Source organism: Lolium perenne, chromosome 2 (assembly GCF_019359855.2).
Source record: "Lolium perenne isolate Kyuss_39 chromosome 2, Kyuss_2.0, whole genome shotgun sequence".
NCBI classification, from domain to species: domain Eukaryota; kingdom Viridiplantae; phylum Streptophyta; class Magnoliopsida; order Poales; family Poaceae; genus Lolium; species Lolium perenne.
In genome coordinates, this window is record NC_067245.2 from 318,197,918 (window position 1) to 318,208,727 (window position 10,810).

At 43.0% G+C, this 10,810-nt stretch overlaps 1 long non-coding RNA gene across 2 annotated transcripts; it reads right to left on the reverse strand.

Moving 5' to 3' along the window:
- Window positions 1-1,213: 1,213 nt before the first annotated feature.
- Window positions 1,214-3,649, reverse strand: LOC127330758 (uncharacterized). 2 transcript variants are annotated; one of them, XR_007869419.2, is made up of 3 exons: window positions 2,842-3,649; window positions 1,503-1,847; window positions 1,214-1,388 (listed from the first exon to the last, which is right to left on the reverse strand). It is a non-coding gene; the product is annotated as an uncharacterized lncRNA (long non-coding RNA). The 2 variants fall into 2 exon arrangements; XR_007869418.2 differs by having other exon boundaries at window positions 1,214-1,847.
- Window positions 3,650-10,810: the final 7,161 nt, after the last annotated feature.

Sequence of the window (10,810 nt, forward strand, 5' to 3'; positions counted from 1 at the left end):
TTGGGTGTGTTGGAGACACAAGAGACTTATTGTATCTTAATTGCAGGGTTGCTTGAGAGGGATATATCTTTGACCTCTACCTCTCTGAGTTCGATAAACCTTGGGTGATCCACTTAAGGAAAACTTACTGATATTCTACAAACCTCTGCACTTGGAGGCCCAACACTGTCTAGAAGAGTAGAAGCGTGCGTAGACATCGAGCTCTTTTCTGACGCCGTTGCTGGAGAGGTAAGGTAAAAGGTACTCACATCCTCTGGCTACTAAGTCTTTTAGTTGCTGGTGAGTGCTCGAAGTTATTTCCTTTAGATTCTGCAATTACATATTTTTGTTTCTTGTTTTTATTTTCACTAGTTAGGCTTAATGGAAAACAACAAAATTAGAGAGCTTCATAGTATTTATCTTGAGTTAGGACACTATGTGTTTGAAGTGAAAATTAAAACACCATGGAACTTTACTTTCATGCTAATAGTAATGTTATTGGTATGAATTCTTTAAACATCACTAGTGGTTGCATGTTGCGAGATCGAACCATTTTACTCTCTAGTGATGACAACACAAAAGGAGGATTAATCACAAAACATGCATACTTATATATTGACGAAAGTAGTCAATGGATGCATAATGACGAAAAACTTTCAATGGGACTTGTAGTAAATATTATACAAGACTAAGAAACTCATTTCATGATGCGGTGATGTTCTAATCGTTTCAGCAAGGCAATGTGTTGTCTAGATATACCTTTCCACCCATCTATCCCACGGATGATCACATGCTCTTATACAATAAATGTACGCATTTACAACATATGATCAGACAATATGAAATTCTTACAAATGGTTGAGAAATGAGAAATTATAGTGGGCTTTTCATTAATTTAAGCATTTTACTAATGAGTAAAACACACTCAAAGTGCCATGAAAGGTCGCCAGCTTTGTTAATTGATATCTTGCTCCCTTGTTTATAATCTTGACATTTAGAAGCTCTTGATCCATTATTTAATGGGATCAACATCATTCATCTTTCTCTCTCGTTCTAGATGGTTTGGATGAATTATATATTCTATGGAAATGGTTGTGTATCATCTTAGAGGATAACAGTTACTTATCAATGCATGAGGTTTTTCAGGTAAATACTAAATACACCCCCCATAGAAAATAAAATATGTTCCATCATGATAGAGAATAAGGAAGAATAAGATTCGTCACAGTAAAAATTATAACAAAACATAAATATCAATTCAATCAGTTGGATAATAATTCCAAGACAAAGAGTTCTTTGATAGGATGTTGGAAGGGAATATAAGCAGCTCAACTGTTTAAATATTTCTTCCGAGTGACGATTTACTGTTTACAATAGTTTGAACGAATTTACTGTAATGATGTTTATAGCTGCAAAAAAAATTAAACCATTTCAGAAAGATGTGTGAATGGGAATAAGATGCTTTGTGGAGGACATGGACAACTAAAGAAAGATATGAGCAAGAACGGTTGCAAGTAGTATACTTGTGAGTATCTGTAGCAAAGAAGAGAACACCGACATTTCCACTCAGAGGCAGTAAGCTTTGAGGACGGCGATTATTTCGACTCTGCCATGCCACGCCTCCTATAACTCCTTGCTATAACTCCTTGAAGCCGTCCGTCTACACATCGTCATCGGCCATGCCAAGGCTGATCACTGCGACACTGCCGAGTGCGTGACACTACCCTCTTCGAGTGCGCCTAGACAGGCACATCACTTAATTAGGAGGACAGAAATATGAAGCGGTTGGGGCGTGAGCCGGCGAAGCGTGCTGCCCTGTAGAGCCCTGTTGATGAAGCTCCTGGTCACGGCACTGTGCAGGAACGGTTCTGCACATATGAACAGGTGAGATATAATCAGGATTAAGGCCCGCTTTTAGTGTGCTCTCAAAAAAACATATAACCAGGATGCTTTTGTCCTTTTCACCAAGCTGGAGATTAATAGTATTTCCTCCTTTTCATGAAACATGTGCTAATTTTATCTAAATTTAGATGTTTGTCTGGAATGGTTTTAAATAGCCGGCTATAGGCTATAGCCGCAGCCTCCCAAATCAGCTATAGCCCGCTATTTAAGAACTTTGACACCTTTTGTCGGGCTATAGCAGTTAGCCGCATCATGTGGGAAATGCTATAGCCGATCTATAGCCGGCTATTTAAAACAGATACATCAAAATTTAGACAAATTTAATGTCTAAACTTTGTCTAACTGTGAGCAAGTAGAGATAAAATTATTATGAACATTCAACACTAATAGCGAACGAGTTGCTTCTTTTTTATTCAGGGCAACATCGAGATATTTGTTCCACACCAATTTCATCACACTGCCGCACTACTACTAACAATCGCAATGGAGCAACAGCCTGCCGCTTCTCAAATTCAAATCTCAAATTGTGTTGAGAAAGCTGAAGTAGGTGATCGAGTATTGAAAACAATAAGGTCGCTGATCGGGTAGACGTCGTCCCACTGGGTGTTGAACAACGCTCTATGAAGCCTCGCCAGGATAGACAGCTCCTCTTGTTCGCTACTCCATGTAAATTTCTGACCTTGCATCGAGTCTTCAGGTTGATCATCGAGGAAATCCAAGCCTCGCAAGCTGCAAGTTATGTGGTTGGGTTTTGACTTGCCGTGGTGTGCGTCTGTATAGTGTGAAGTCCAGCTCAGGCCTGTACGGTAGCTGTGCTTCTACATCTTTTGCATGGGGCTAGCCTCGAGCCCTTGCACGATCTCTGTTCTCTATGTAATCTTTCTCCTTCAATCTTAATAAAAGGTTTGGCTGACGGCCCTCGAGTATTGAAAGCAACGAACAACGTACTACATTACGTACCTGGGTGGTAGAGCGGCGCCATGGTTGATCGCAAGAGGTGGAGATCGAATCAGGGGTTTCTGTTGGGGCTGCACCTTGCAGCCCCTCTCTCTTCTTCTACCTCTCAACACACTCTCACGGACACACACTCTGAGAAACTCAACGCACACACTCAGCCAAGGAAGAAGACGCAGCTTTGCCATGAAACTTCCTTGGTGATCAGAATGGCTACATTGTTTTTGTTCAGCCCTCACAGCCCATTTTCTCATTAACTCAATGCAGAATATATATACAAGTCTTGGCACGCATGCCATGTCCACTCATACCACTACTTGGTCCACTAACTCCATGATCTAATCCTTTCCTAGAATCTCTCTATGCAGACTCGGCCAGGATGCAGAGCGCACCGAGCCACAACACCACTCACACATGCTAGCTTCAAGACCTATTCTCATGCTAGTAACAACTCAAACATGCAGAAGCTAACAAACTAACTAACTGAACATGGACAGCTCGTGCCTCTGGTTCGCCTTGCAACTCGCATGCAACCGCTTCACACGGCGACGCCCCGCATCGCACAGCACGTTGGCATCTCACCTGCACTCTTCCATCCCAAACCTGTAGCTTATACGCATCGCACGTACAGCCACATGTTTTCCTTGGACAGCTTAGCCTAACAATCAAACTACATGCAATCCTAGAATACATATGCAAAAACATGAATCAAGATTAATCCTAACAATTTCCTTCCTAATATTGATTCTCAAATTCTTGACTGTGGAAGTGCAGAACACCCACGACTTCTCCTTGCCGTGGATGACACCATCGCAGCCCACCGTGCACAACCTTGCCGTGAACGACGCCCTCGCAACTCCGGTCATCACGACGTATTGCCGCATGCTGCAACAACCACCGCTTGATGTTGAGGATGCCTCCACACGCCTCCGTGACGCCCATCCTTCTCCTCCTTACATCCTTGCGCCGCAACCAGCTGACAATGGCATCATGCCGCAACCAGCCTCCTAGTGCCGCCGGACTCCATATCGCATGGAGTCTGCCCAGCCACCGCCACCGCCTTGGACCTTCCGGCTCTGATACCAATTGTTGGGGCTGCACCTTGCAGCCCCTCTCTCTTCTTCTACCTCTCAACCACTACGGGAACCAGTCAAGGTGCCGACAGCCAGATCCTGTGCCGACGGCAAAATATCGGGGCCGTCGGCACAAGACTCATTTTGGCCAGGCCAGCAGGTCAGCCGTCGGCACAGGTAAACCATCGGCACATGAAGGTCTGTGCTGACGGCAACCGTCGGCACAGTTTCGGCCGTCGGCACAGCCTCTCCGCCGTGACGGCGAGCTAACAACGTCAGCCCTGTGCCGACGGCAAAGCCGTCGGCATATATTTCAGCCCTGTGCCGACGGCAAAGCCGTCGGCATAGATATTTTCCATTTTACCACATTAATCTTAAAAAAATCATAACTAAATCATTATAATTCAGAAAAATACAAATAATATATCAAAATTTTCAGAAAAATAAGTTCTATCTTGGAAAAATATCAAACTTGAAATATTTAAGATGAAAAGATTTTCATGCCCGCCTTTTTGAATATAGTTTGAAACGGGCATAAAAAATTCGAAAACGATCCAAACAATGTGAAACCTTCGCGTGGTGTCATATTATGTGTCATAGTTGCAAGAAAAAATATTAAAGTTGGAAAATTGCGAACATCACAAAAAATCCTTCACAAAATGAGCTATCATATTCGAGGTTTCAAGACATTTAGGTCAAACGACCATGTTATGGATAGAATCGCTGCATAGTTTGTGATAATATGCCCATATTGTGCATACATGTGCATATTGGGATGTCTTACGATATTGCAGGAGGAAGTTTTCCATTTCATCGCACGAAAAAACTATTTTCAATTTTTAAGGTGCCGAAAACGGGGTGTTTTGTGAAGCAACCACCAAATTAAAGAATCACATTGGTACCAACACATTTTTAAAAAATACTAGACCAACTAAGATGCAAAATTTATCAACCGGTGTATCTGGAACCTTTCTGTCCACCCTTCATGAAAAAGAAAAATTCCTGCCGAATCGGTAGGAGGCCGACCAGATTTGAACTAAAGGTACATGATATATTGCTCAAGATTTTTTGTAAAAATCATTTTTAGATTCACAACATGCTATTTCATCAGAGATCCAGTGCAAGTTTGGCGAGCCTCAACCCCAGGCAAAGGATCTTCATGCTCGCCGTTTTGAATATAGTTTGAAACGGGCATAAAATATTCGAAAACGATCCAAACAATGTGAAACCTTCGCGTGGTGTCATATTATGTGTCATAGTTGCAAGAAAAAATATTAAAGTTGTAAAATTGCGAACATCACAAAAAATCCTTCACAAAATGAGCTATCATGTTCAAGGTTTCATGACATTTAGGTCGAACGACCATGTTATGGATAGAATCGAGGCATAGTTTGTGATAATGTGCCCATATTGTGCACACATGTGCATCTTGGGATGTCTTACGATATTGCAGGAGGAAGTTTTCCATTTTATCGCATGAAAAAACCATTTTCCATTTTTGAGGTGCCGAAAACGGGGTGTTTTGTGAAGCAACCACCAAATTAAAGATTCACATTGGTACCAACACATTTTAAAAAAATACTAGACCAACTAAGATGAAAAATATCTCAACCGGTGTATTTGGAACCTTTTTGTCCACCCCTCATGAAAAAGACAAATTCTTGCTGAATCGGCAGGAGGCCGACCAGATTTGAACTAAAGGTACATGATATATTGCTCAACATTTTTTGTAAAAATCATTTTTAGATTCACAACATGCTATTTCATCAGAGATCCAGTGCAAGTTTGGCGAGCCTCAACCCCAGGCAAAGGATCTTCATGCTCGCCGTTTTGAATATAGTTTGAAACAGGCATAAAAAATTCGAAAACGATCCAAACAATGTGAAACCTTCGTTTGGTGTCATATTATGTGTCATAGTTGCAAGATAAAATATTAAAGTTGGAAAATTGCGAACATCACAAAAAATCCTTCACAAAATGAGCTATCATGTTCGAGGTTTAATGACATTTAGGTCAAACGGCCATGTTATGGATAAAATTGCGACATAGTTTGTCATAATATGCCCATATTGTGCATACATGTGCATATTGGGATGTCTTATGATATTGCAGGAGGAAGTTTCCATTTCATCGCACGAAAAAACCATTTTCCATTTTTGAGGTGCCGAAAATGGGGTGTTTTGTGAAGCAACCACCAAATTAAAGTTTCACATTGGTACCAACATATTTTTTTAAAATACTAGACCACCTGAGATGTAAAATTTCCCAACCGGTGTATCTGGAACTTTTACGTCCATCCCTCATGAAAAAGACAAATTCCTGCCGAATCGGTAGGAGGCGGGCCAGATTTGAAATACTGGTACATGATCTAATGCTCAAGATTTTTTGGAAAAATTATTTTTAGATTCAAAATATGATATAGATGTCATATTTGGATTCCTCTCATTTTTCTAATCGATTTAGACATATTATTTGTCAAATTTTGATTTACAGATTTAAAGATATTAATTATTCCATATTAAATAAAAAAGAAAAAAAATAAATCATTTTATTGTCCATTTGAATTCAAGATTAATATACTTATTCTTGTAGTTTATGTAGATAATTTTTTGGAATTAAAAAAATAATGATGTGTAACATCAAGTAATAAGGGTTAATAGTATTGATATGGTATTATTGTCAATAAGGTGTCATTTCTTTCATGGAATCTAGTCTAAATGGAACCAAGAAGTTAAGCGTGCTAGGGGTGGAGTAGTGTGAGGATGGGTGACTTACCGAGAAGTTTGACCATGAGTGGAATTGGACCTAATATTAAGTGTAGTTACAGTTAAAATGGTGCATGTGAGAGATTAAAAAAATTGGGATAAAAAAATTTGAAAAAAAAATTTGAAAAAATGAAAAAAAAAAATTTAAAAAAATTCGAGCCAGAATTACCAAACGGCGTTATTTCTATGCCGACGGCAAAGCCGTCGGCACAGGATGCTGTGCCGACGGAACCTTTGCCTGTGCCGAGGCGTTATTGTGCCGACGGCAAGGTGCCAACGGCTGCCGTCGGCACAAGCCTGTGCCGAAGGCAAAGCAAGGCCGTCGGCACCTTGACTGGTTCCCGTAGTGAACACACTCTCACGGACACACACTCTGAGAAACTCAACACACACACTCAGCCAAGGAAGAAGACGCAGCTTTGCCATGAAACTTCCTTGGTGATGAGAATGGCTACATTGTTTTTGTTCAGCCCTCACGGCCCATTTTCTCATTAACTCAATGCAGAATATATATACAAGTCTTGGCACACACGCCATGTCCACTCATGCCACTACTTGGTCCACTAACTCCATGATCTAATCCTTTCCTAGAATCTCCCTATGCAGACTCGGCCAGGATGCAGAGCGCACCGAGCCACAACACCACTCACACACGCTAGCTTCCACTGGTGGAAAAACAGGCTTCGGGTGAGCCCCATAAGTCGCGATGCTGCAGGATCCGCGACAAATGGTACCTTTAGTCGCGGTTCGGGAGGAGAACCGCGACCAAAGGCCTGGGCCCAGGGCGCTCGGTGGCCAGCCGGTGCACGTGGGGGGTCTTTAGTCGCGGTTGGCCAGGCCAACCGCGACTAAAGGTGCCCGAAGGCCTTTAGTCGCGGTTGGCCAGGCCAACCGGGACTAAAGCCCCTCCCCTATATATACCCATCCAGCAGCCAACACTTAGCCATTTGGTGCCATTCTCTTCACAAGCTCACAAGTGGGTGTTAGGTTTGCTTTTGGTTCCTCTTATGCACATAAGGTGTTTGATGAAATGCCCCAAGAGCATGAAACAAACATGATATGAAGTGTTGGAGCCACACTTGAGCTTTCTCATTTATTTTTTCCTCCTCGATCGCGGTTAGCAACTTGAACCTTTGATGTGTCGTTGATAAAATGTGCATGTGTGTGTAGTTCATTGTTTAATTTATATTGTTTGTAGCTAGTTAGTTTAACAAATGCATGATGGTTAATTATATATTTTATATTATAATAATGCAGATGAATCGACAATGGATGTACGGTAACCGACTCTCCGGCGAGTTCAGTGCGGGTTTGAAAGATTTCCTCGTAGTGGCTAATGCGAACAAGCAGGAGGGTTTTGTTATCTGTCCATGTGTTAAATGTATGATTAAGAAGGGTTACTCGTCCTAAAGAGATGTTCACATGCACCTGCTTCGGCACGGTTTCATGCCAAGCTATAATTGTTGGACCAAGCATGGAGAAAGAGGGGTTATCATGGAAGAAGATGAAGAAGGGGATGATTTCATCGATGAAAGCTATCTTGCTCATTTCGGTGATACTATCATGGAGGATGCTGAAGGTGAAGGGGAAGGTGAAGGGGAAGGTGAAGAAGAGGCACGTGATGATCCCGTTGATGATCTTGGTCGGACCATTGCTGATGCACGGAGACGCTGCGAAACTGAAAAAGAGAGGGAGAATTTGGATCGCATGTTAGAGGATCACGGGAAGGCGCTGTACCCCGGATGCGATGATGGTCTGAAAAAGCTGGGCTGCACACTGGATTTCTTGAGATGGAAGGCACGAGCAGGTGTAGCTGACTCGGCATTTGAAAACTTGCTGAAAATGTTGAAGAATATGTTTCCAAAGAATAACGAGTTGCCCGCCACTACGTACGAAGCAAAGAAGGTTGTATCCGCCCTCTAGGTTTAGAGGTTACGAAGATACATGCATGCATCAACGATTGCATCCTCTACCGCGGTGAATACGAGAATTTGAATGAATGCCCGGTATGCCTTGCATTGCGTTATAAGATCGAGGCGATGACCCTGGTGACGATGTTGAGGGCCGAGAAACCCGGGAAGAGGGTTCCCGCCAAGGTGATGTGGTATGCTCCTATAATACCACGGTTGAAACGTCTGTTCGGGAACAAAGAGCATGCCAAGTTGTTGCGATGGCACAAAGAGGACCGTAAGTCGGACGGGGAGTTGAGACACCCGCAGATGGAACGCAATGGAGAAAGATCGACGAGAGAGTTCAAAGATTTTGCACTGACGCAAGGAACATAAGATTTGGTCTAAGTACGGATGGCATGAATCCTTTTGGCGAGCGAGCTCCAGCCATAGTACCTGGCCCGTGACTCTATGCATCTACAACCTTCCTCCTTGGTTGTGCATGAAGCGGAAGTTCATTATGATGCCGGTGCTCATCCAAGGTCCGAAGCAACCCGGCAACGACATCGATGTGTACCTAAGGCCATTAGTTGATGAACTTTTACAGGCTGTGGGGCAGACCTGGTGTCCGTGTGTGGGATGAGCACAAAGAAGAGGAATTTGACCTACGAGCGTTGCTTTTCGTAACCATCAACGATTGGCCTGCTCTTAGTAACCTTTCGGGAATTTGTCAAATAAGGGATACAATGCATGCACGCACCGCTTACATGAGACCGAAAGTGTACATTTGCCAAATTGTAAGAAGAACGTGTACCTTGGGCATCGTCGATTTCTTCCGAAAGGTCATCCGATGAAAGAAAGGCAAGCATTACAACGGCAAGGCAGATCACCGGCCGAAGCTGCGGAACACACCAGTGCTGAGGTATTTGATATGGTCAAGGGTTTGAAAGTCATCTTTGGAAAGGGTCCTGGCGGACAATCGGTTCGAAGGGAGCTGACGGGCACGTAGCCATGTGGAAGAAGAAATCTATATTACGGGAGCTAGAATATTGGAAAGTCCTAGAAGTCCGCTCTGCAATCGACGTGATGCACGTTACGAAGAATATTTGCGTGAACATCCTAAGCTTCTTGGGCGTGTATGGGAAGTCAAATGATACAAAGGAAGCACGGCAGGACCAGCAAAGTTTGAAAGACCACGATGACCGGCATCCGGAACGGTTTCAAGGTCGTGCCGACTACGCTACGACCAAAGAAGAGAAGGTCATCTTTTGAATGCTGGCGGTATGAAGGTCCCGTCGGGATTCTCGTCCAATATAAAGGGAATAATAAACATGGCGGAGAAAAAGTTCCAAAACCTGAAGTCTCACGAGCGCCACGTGATTATGACGCAATTGCTTCCGATTGCTTTGAGGGGGCTCTGTAGGAAAATGTTCGATTGCCCATTGTGAAGCTATGTGCATTCCTCAATGCAATCTCTCGAAGGTAATCAATCCAGAAGTTCTACCACGATTCTGAACGATGTGATCCAATGTCTTGTCGATTTCGAGTTGGTGTTCCCGCCATCCTTCTTCAATATTATGACGCACCTCCTGGTTCACCTAGTCGATGAGATTTCCATTCTCGGTCTGTATTTCTACACAATATGTTCCCCTTCGAGAGGTTCATGGGAGTATTAAAGAAATATGTTCGTAACCGTGCTAGGAGAGAAGGAAGCATCGCCAAGGGCTATGGAAATGAGGAGGTAATTGAGTTTTGTGTTGACTTTGTTCCTGACCTTAAGCCGATTGGTCTTCCTCAATCGCGGCACGAGGGGAGACTAAGTGGAAAAGGCACGATCGGAAGGAAATCAATGATATGTATGGACGGCCATTCTCTCGTGAAGCACACCACACGGTTCGACCAATTCCAGCTTGGTTGCTCCGTACTTTGAGAAACACAAGAATATTTTACGCTCGGACAACCACAGGAAGCCCGAATCCTGGATTAGGAAGGCCCACATGGAGACTTTCGGCAGTTGGTTGAGAAAACATTTAATGAGTGACAATAAGGTTGTAGATCAAATTTGTACATGTTGGCCAAGACACCATCTTCGACTATAACGACTTTCCAAGGGTACGAGATAAATGGGAATACATTTTACACGATCGCCCAAGATAAAAAGAGCACCAACCAAAACAGTGGTGTCCGCTTTGATGCAGCAACCGAGAATGGGCAAAAGGTCACATATTATGGTTACATAGAGGAGATA